We start from the raw sequence: 8282 nt of genomic DNA, 5'->3' as shown, positions 1-8282 counted from the left end.
TAGGATAGTTCTTGTTTCTGGCATCTCGGCATGGCTATGAGAAGAATAAACGTGAACGGCACTCTAATACCATATTTCTGGCTTTTCCTGCAGCAGACAGACCTACAGATCTCAATGATGCAATGTCTGTTGAATTACTGAAGACCCCTGCTGCCTTAGGCTTCAGTCTTGATGGAGGAAAAGCATCTGTGGCTGGAGATCGACCCTTGTTAATCAAAAGAATCTTTAAAGGTACTTTAGCTGGGAGACCCATCAAATTTTCTTGATGTACAATTTGGTTTCTTCATGGAAAGCTCTAAAAATTTCCACAACTGGGAAGAACTCTGGCATTTTCTGCTGCATGTAAAATATCTTCATCACAAGACTCATCACTGTGAAAAATACTATGTTCTTTAGGAGTCCCAGAAGTTGAACTCTAAGTGGATACTGAATGTTCCTTAGCTTTATTTCAACTCAAGTTGGAAATGCTAGACTGAGAAAAGGGAAGGTGCTTTTTAAAGGGAGCCTAACTTTCAGTTCTAGCCTTAGAATGTACAAAATGTCTACGGTACTCTCGAAGAGCACTGCTGGATATTGGCAAAGTTTCATATTAGCTTCCTGAAGGAGCCTTTTATATCCAGATGCCATTGAGCGCAAAAACCATTCAGGAAGGTATCAGTTCAAATCCAAACTTAGTCATACTAGTTGGGTGAAGCTAAAGAAGGCACTTATCCTATGTCTTAGCTTCCTCAGCCATCAAAATAATAGCATCAACCTCCCACAGTCACTGGGGGATAAAAACCTTAAATATTTGAAAACCAAACGCTAGTTATTAGTATTATTACATTAATATTACAAGATCATAAACCAACTGGAAATTGGGGACCCTATGAGAATTATGCTAATTCTAGTAACTGAAGAAATAACTAATTCACCAGATGTGAATTTTCCAATCCTGTCCCCAACATTTAGCACATCTGTGATCATGTCCATATCTCTTAATGTTAATGAACTTCAGGTTTCTCCCCTGTAAAATTATTATAGTGATATCTGGAGCGATTAACTATCATGGTTGTAGGGGCGGCCAGGTGGCTCAGTGAGTAAGGGCACCGGCCCCAGTGTCAGGATGACCTGAGAATCAAATCCGGGATCAAATCCAGGCTCCGATACTTAGCACCATACCCAGAAATAACTGGCCGTGTAACCTTGAGCAAGTTACTTAACCCGATTGCTTTAAAAAAAAAAACTATCATGGTTGTGATGAGGATTTACATACAATGTTCTGCAAACCTTGAAGTATATATGAACTTCCACTAACTCCTCTTTTAAATTACCACCTAATCATAGCCCCCAAAACTTGTTCTTCTCAGTTCTTTCAGTCAATGACCCCCTAATATTAGTTTCATGTTATTTACAAAGTGCTTTTAGACATATAATCACACACAACTCTATGAGGAGAGAGGACAAATATTGTTATTGCCTTTTAGCAGATAGAAAAACTGAGGTGCAAAGCAGTGACACAGCTAGCCCAATATCTAAGACCAAACTACAGATGGTTTGAACTCCTTGTTCAAGTGTTTCTTGAATATACATTATTTATATAAATTCACAGACACACACAAACACACACCTCAGCACTTTTTCTGGTAGCAGAAAACTGGAAACAAAGTAGAAACCAGCTAAACAAAATGTGGTATTAAAGATAAAATGGAATTATTACTGTGCTGTAAGAAATGATGAACATATTGAATACAAAGAAGCATGGAAAGACAAGTATGAATTGATGCAATGTGAAGTAAGCAGGACCAGGAAAAGAGAATACATAATGACTACAACAATATAAAAAAAAAAAAAGAATCACCAAATAACGTTACGAAACTATTACTCCTATACTGAGATGGGCATTCCCAAGGAATAAAACAGTACATACATTGTTAGATTTCTTCTCAGTTTATTGATTGATTTTCCTGATCTTTTCTTTTTCCTTTTTTTTATTATTTTGAAAATTATTTGATAAAAGACAAAACTCTCTGGGAGTGGGTAGGAGAAGAATAGAGGAGGGAAATTTAGGCAATATAAAAACAAAACACCAATAAAGTTTATTTGAAATTTAAACAAAATTTATTTAAATAAACAAAATTTATTTTAGGATGAAATATAATGATTATAAATAATTATTGTATGTAATATGTTCTGCATAATACAAAATTTTAAAAAATAAATTGAAATCTGTTTAAAATTTATTTAAAAAAACATGCCATTCTTTAAAAAATTATTGATATATTCTATCAACTTTATTTCCCCTACCTCAGTGAGCCATCCCTTATAAGAACGATTAAAAAGAAAAAGTGAAAGAAATAGCAGTCCAATAAAACCACTTGACACTTCGGCCAAGTGTGATGATATGTGCAATATTCCATGCCCATTGTCCCCCATCTCTATTCATAGAGAAGGGAGGGAAATAATCCAAAAGTTTCTCCTGTGCCTCCTGAATATTAGATTACTTAGTTTTGAATGAAAGTACCATGCTTAGTACTAAATAAAATTCACTAATAATAGCAAGCATTTATGTAGTGTTTTAAGATTTGCAAAGCACATGATGAATATCACTTTTGAGCCTTGCAACAATTCACACAACTTATAAGAGTCTGAGATTGGATTTGAACTCAGGCCTTCCTGCCTCCAGGTCCAGTGCTCTAACCACTATGTCACTTAAGTGCCTCTTGGATCTTTTAGCTACAAGTAGGCTGGCTTGGGTCTTTGGATCTGCATTCCTTAGAAGGACATCAATAGAGTTCAGTCAGTGGACTGGTACATAGACTTCCGCCATGAAATATGAATTCAACTGATCACGTAAAGTAGCTCCCTTAGACTTCATATACTTTTTAGTTTTCTGTGTTTGAGAAAACAATTTTTGGCCTCAAGAATTAAATACTGCCCTTAACATCAATGAAATGCCCTTAGGAATTTTTATTAAAAGTTCTACTTCTATCACAGAGATTTTCAGTCTTATAAGTTGACTCTGAATATTTTTTCTCCTTCAGATCAGGATATATTTCTTATCATCTCACCTATATTTTTTGATGCTCAAATGTCAGTTACAATTCCAGTTTACAGTCACATTTCAGAAATTTAGTATGCAATTCTTCAAATTATTTTCTATTGACCATTGTGGTTTCTGGAGAAAACCTATAAAACCCTCTGAGATTTCCTACTCCTGTCAGGTCTCATTTTCCTATGAATAGGGCTTGTACATCCAAAATGTATTTCTTTGTACTTTATGGCAGTTAACTGCTTTAAGAAGGGCATTTTCTGGACTTTTTGCTTGTTTTGGTTTCTTAATGAACACTGAGTAAAACCAGATTTTTGCTTATTCAGGTTAAGTCTGAACTCATTTTCATTTGTACTCAAGTTCATAAATTTGATATTGGGGCACTCAGGAATAAGGCAGAAATATATTCCACTCCCAGGGCTAGCTACACAGCTTCCAAAGTCACTGAGGGACATCTGCTTTCTAATTCTTCAGTCTCCTTACTCTGCACTCACTGTTTGTTCCTACTCACAGGTGGTGCTGCAGAACAAGCCGGGACAATTAAAGCTGGAGATGAAATTCTTGCCATTAGTGGAAAATCACTGACAGCCAGGGCTCATGCATTATGATGCCTGGAACATTATTAAGTCTGCCCCAGAGGGGCCTGTCCAGTTATTTATAATTTATATATATATAATTTATATTTATATTATATTTATTATATTATATTTATATATATTATTAGGAAGCACAGAACAGCAGTATAAAGCACACGGTGGCTTGTTGCATTAGCCACAAAGGACTCTCTCCAATTCCCCTTTCTCCTTTATTTTGCATTAAAGTGACTTGTGACCACAGAGTGGAATCTTTAAGCAGCCAAGAGTCACATTGCCGTGAACCAGCAAAGCTTGTATAGATGGTTCATTGAGAAGAGTGCTGTAGGACCTTGTTACAATTTGCAAGGATATAAAACCCTAACGCTCTGGGATATTGAGAGGCAATGAAATTGAACTTTGGTACCCTATCACATGAAGCATTCTTGGCTGGGAATAATCACTTTTAGTTGTGTTGCTGTCCTTGGACTGGAAACGAGTTTTCCAGTTTAGGGATAGCAAAACTTGTTGGCTATACTGACAAGATTTTAGACTGTGTCCATTATCATTTAGTAATTTTCTGTCACCTTGAATAGAATACACTAGTCTCCAATTCTGACAGAGCAAAAGAAGGAACTTAAACACATCTTTTGAGTTAAAATGAAAAGGACAACAGTGTATCATTTTGTGGATAAGTTAGCAGGATGCTTTGGGAACATGGAAAGCTGCCATATTTGTAAATATTACCTCAAGAAAAAGTTTAAAAATGGTGACCTAACCATGTAGTTGACCTCAGGAATTGTCTAAAGCTGAAAAAAAAAAAGAGGAAGTTGCTCAATGGAGTAGTGTTATATTAGCAGATGTGTCCTCCCTGGAGGGCTGAGGGCAGTGAAATGACAGTCCTTTCTGAAGAAATGGTATTTCCCAGCACAGTGTTAAAATTACACATTCTGTTAATCTCACTCTTACAAATGAATATCAGCTCAAAAATCAACATATGGATTGGGTTCCCTTTTAATGAATTGTTTGGTCATTAAAATAAACAACTAGCAGGAAATGTCACTGTCAATTTTAGGTCTTTTTTAAAATTGGTTTTAATTTTTAATAGCAAAATATATCTTACTGTACACAGATTTATCCAGAATTGGAGTCCACTGGGCACTTTAAATTATTTTAAGGTAAAAAAAAAGAAAAAGAAAAAATTATTTTAAGAATTTTTTTTTTCATTTTGGTGTTGTAGGAAATTAGTATTTCAAAGTACCAGATCCTTTCTCACACTGTAGATAATGTTCTTGTTGCCCTTTGTATCACAGTAGTTTTTCAAATATCTGTCATTTTTGCCAAAGGTTCAGTTCCTGCTGAACTCTGTTGTGACCCTACTGGTGCTTTGGAAGTCCCCTCCTTGTGGTTCATCCTCTTAAATATAAGACAGTCAAAAGGAAATCCTTGCCCCTTCTATGTGCCCATTTCTTCCATCAAAATTGGTTGGGGAAGGTATTTATTTATCATTTTTTGTACAAGAACCCTTTCTTGATAACTCTTCTTTATCTTTGAAATGTTTATATGCTTCCAACTGCCAAGTATTAAGGAGTTAGGAGTCTCAGAAAAGACCTTTTCCCCTTTGACCATCACCACCACCACTACCAAAAAAAATCGTTCCTATTTCAAGTTTTCAAAACCCTCTGCCCATCTCATTCAAAGATCACAACAGGAGGTAAGGGGATAATGAAAATAAATATAATGAAAAAATACAGACAGTGCCAATCATTTTTTGCAGATAAAGAGCTAAGCACTATGTGGTTAAAGTAGAAATGAATGTGGTGGATGCATATTTGCTGGGAGGCTGATGTTCTCAGATAAAATAGGGTTGATGACTGAATTTAATGAATCCCACTGCTTATTGACTAATGTGAATGCTTAAGTCTGTGGACTTAGAGAAAGGAATTTAGAAACCCTTATATTCCAAAGAACCATGTTGAGTCTCCCATCTATAAGGTTGATATTGCTGATTGTCTGGGAATTTTCCAGGCATTTTTGAACATGTATGTTCAAGTTTAAGAGTATAAGTAATAAGTAAACATAAGAATAAACATTTTTTTAAAAGTAAACATAAGAATAAACATAAAAATAAGAAATAAGTAAACAACAACTCCTTGTTTCATCTTGTACTCATTGGCTGAATGCAGAGATGGCTTTGCAAACTTGAAATGTGAGCTATTAAAAAAAATTTTTTTTTTGAAGTGGTGGTGGTGGTGAAGTCTTCCACAGTGATGAATGAAGAGATTTGGGCTTACATAGCAGCTTGGAATTATAGAATTGGGCACATGGTCTTTTCTGAGGCTCTCAACTCCTTACACTTTGGAGGTAGAAGAAAAAAGTTTGTTTACTAGGTAGATTTATGTCCTTTGAAAGCCTAGGGATTGACTTTAGCATGGCGCTGGAAAGAGCCCCTGGCTTAGCTTTCTCTTGGGCTTTGATGGAAAGATATGACTATTTTGGACTTGGCAATAGAAAGACAACTCTTTGTCTTATGTACTCATGTCATGTATTTCAGGTAAGCGCTCTAGGTCCTACCCTTCTTTAAATGAACACTAATTATGTTGTCCCACTAAAACTATTAGTTTTTATTTGTGTTTTACCACAAGTTGGTCATTCATAGGGAGCCTATAGCAGATAATATGCATTAGGGCATGTAAAATGTGACAGTAAAAATATTTTACAAAGTACTGAAGTAGAAGTGGATAGGTAGGTGCAAATGGAACCCAATCTATTTCAATTTTATGTGTCTGACAAAATGTATACCGTACCTGTAGTATGATGTTGTACATTTATACTTTATATAAAAATGCCTTGTATATTATATTATTAATATGTGAGTGCAATGATAGTAAATGGACGGTACATTTATTTAAAGACTTGCTTTTTCTCTAGGTTTTGTAAGTCCACATCTCTGTAAACATGGGTTTTTAAGGTAATTTTCAAAAAATAAACACTCCACTTAGACTTCTTTCTTTCAGCAGTTTCTGTGTCAAATAGAAGCATCCTCTTTCTAGAAAAGTCAACAAGTATTGATTAAGGACAAACACCTTGCATAGTGTTTCAAAAATGATTACTAACATCAATACATCATTTGTTATAAACACTATTTGATCAACAATCAAGACAAACCTGGAGCCAATTTTCAACTAAAATCCCAATTAGGAATATTTTCAAATATTTTTATCTTAAAACTGATAGGGAGAATTTAAGAAAAACTGAGACTAAGTTTAATATTCATTGCTCATATTGACTAATATTAGAAATTACAATGTAACACACATATAAAATTTCACACAACTCTATGAGGAAAGAACAAACATAATGTTCTTCCCTTTTTGCAGAGGGGGAAACTGAGCCTTAAAGCAGCAGAAGTGCTTTGTCTAAGCTCACAACAACAAAATCTAACCAATTCATAAATGATTCATTTGCTAGATCTCATTCTGAATCCTTGTGATATGTTAGGTGGCAGCCTAATCTTCTTCTCCCCTATTTCTCATTGACTAATTTGGTATTGCAGATTCCATGATCGTTAACATATTCTGTGCCATCTTGAAGGCTTTTCTGCCTTTAAGAGTCCCTTATTAAGATATCAAGAGGTAATAACTATCCTAATCAAGTATTCTCTTTTCTGGGCTGATGTGATGACTCAGAACAAGGAAATGGACAAAAGATAGGGAAAAGAGGGACCTGAATATGGACATGTGAAACCTTTCCAGGATGTGGCCACTTTCAGTCCATTACTTTCCCACTATCCCTCAATTCCCTTTCCTTTTTTCCAAGCCTATATAATCCTCTCTATCCTTATTTCCATTATTATCAACTGCCAGGAAATTAAACTTATTTTGTGACTCTACCATTTGGTTCAAGTTCTTCCTGTCGTCAACATTATCCCCATTTTATACTTATTGGGGGCTTAAATACTTATGTGATTGCTCCTTCAATAATTTTATCATACAATTCTTTAGCATCCTCAACTCTGAGTATTTCCTTTTCCACACTAGTGTAATGTAATGCCAAGGAAAGGCAACTTCCCAGGTTCAAAATACCAGCATAGGTGCTCTCCATTTTATTCAGTGACCAACCAAGAACAGAGAAGATCAAAACATGACATCATTCCAAATACAGCATTTACTAAAAGTGATTAAATAATCTCCAAGGACTACCCCACCCCAGGACCTTCCAATCATTCAATCAATTACAAAGTCCCTGGTCTAAATACTTCTCCACCCCTAGGCTATACCTTCATTTAGTCCACCACAAATCACAGAGCACCAAAAGGTCAAAAGTTCCCCACCCTGGATCTCAATTGAATCTACCCCAGAGTTACATCAAGTTTAAACACAGCACTTAATACCCAAATGGAGGTCTTTTCTTCATCTTGACACGAGGCAAGTTCTCAGCAATCTTAGTTCCTGGGGAGACAAGGCTCAGCAAGGCCACAAGATACATTGCCAGTCCCTTCATCAATTCATCCTCTGTCTGTAGAACAGTCCTAGAACTCCTGAAAACATTAGCAAAACCCTCTCCCAGGATTTCTGTAAACATACAACCAGAAAATCCTTCTTCAGGGCTTCTGAACCAACAGAAAGGTTCCCAGACCCCTGCAACAACAGCACTGTCCTTCACCAGTGGACAGTATT

This window comes from Petaurus breviceps, unplaced genomic scaffold (assembly GCF_028583685.1).
Source record: "Petaurus breviceps papuanus isolate PSGF00001 unplaced genomic scaffold, PetGlider_PUasm1.0 90925, whole genome shotgun sequence".
Lineage (NCBI taxonomy): Eukaryota > Metazoa > Chordata > Mammalia > Diprotodontia > Petauridae > Petaurus > Petaurus breviceps.
The sequence above is the reverse complement of the archived record's forward strand: the minus strand, read 5'-3'. Positions refer to the sequence as shown.